The 662-nt window shown below is 25.6% G+C and overlaps 1 non-coding gene across 1 annotated transcript; it reads right to left on the minus strand.

Moving 5' to 3' along the window:
- Positions 1 to 73, minus strand: Trnav-aac. The gene has a single exon. It is a non-coding gene; the product is annotated as a tRNA-Val (tRNA).
- Positions 74 to 662: the final 589 nt, after the last annotated feature.

The following is a 662-nucleotide window of genomic DNA, read 5'->3' on the forward strand; positions in this document are numbered from 1 at the left end:
TGTGCCTGCCAGGGATCGAACCTGGGACCTTCCGCGTGTTAGGCGGATGTGATAACCACTACACCACAAGCACNTTTACTAAATATGATTAACATAAACCTTTAGGACACATTCCAAATATTTCATTTTTCTAATGTCATCCGCAGTTAATGTTTTATCTTTATCGTCTCCAAATATTCCTTGGAGTTCTTCATACACTTTTTCTTGAATATCTTGATGGAGCCCTAGATGATAAAGTGCCCAACATATGCCCATTGAAGTTGTGTCGTGACCCTAGAAAAATAAACATAACCTTAATTATGACTAAATATGAAAATAAATTCTTACAATTTTGCTCTTTTTGAATTCTTTTAGAAAGTTAATTTAACTAATAAAAGCTAATCTAACATAACAATGCAATAAACTTTATAAAACATCAAATGCTTATAACTGTTAATAATTATTAAATGCAAGGTTTAAAATTTTCCATTTAAAGCTTTAATGTTTAAATTTTTTTATTTTAATGAAATTTGTTTATTTAAATATAATTTTTATAAATAATTTGTTTTAAAATGTAAAGATTTACAACAAAATCAATATTTTTTATTGTATTTCATAATGTTTAGTAAATACAAATATAAAATAGTTGTTTTTAATATTATAGCTTATAATTAATAATGCAA

Source organism: Centruroides sculpturatus, unplaced genomic scaffold (assembly GCF_000671375.1).
Source record: "Centruroides sculpturatus isolate CEXI.00-Female unplaced genomic scaffold, Cexi_2.0 scaffold1970, whole genome shotgun sequence".
NCBI classification, from domain to species: Eukaryota; Metazoa; Arthropoda; class Arachnida; order Scorpiones; family Buthidae; genus Centruroides; species Centruroides sculpturatus.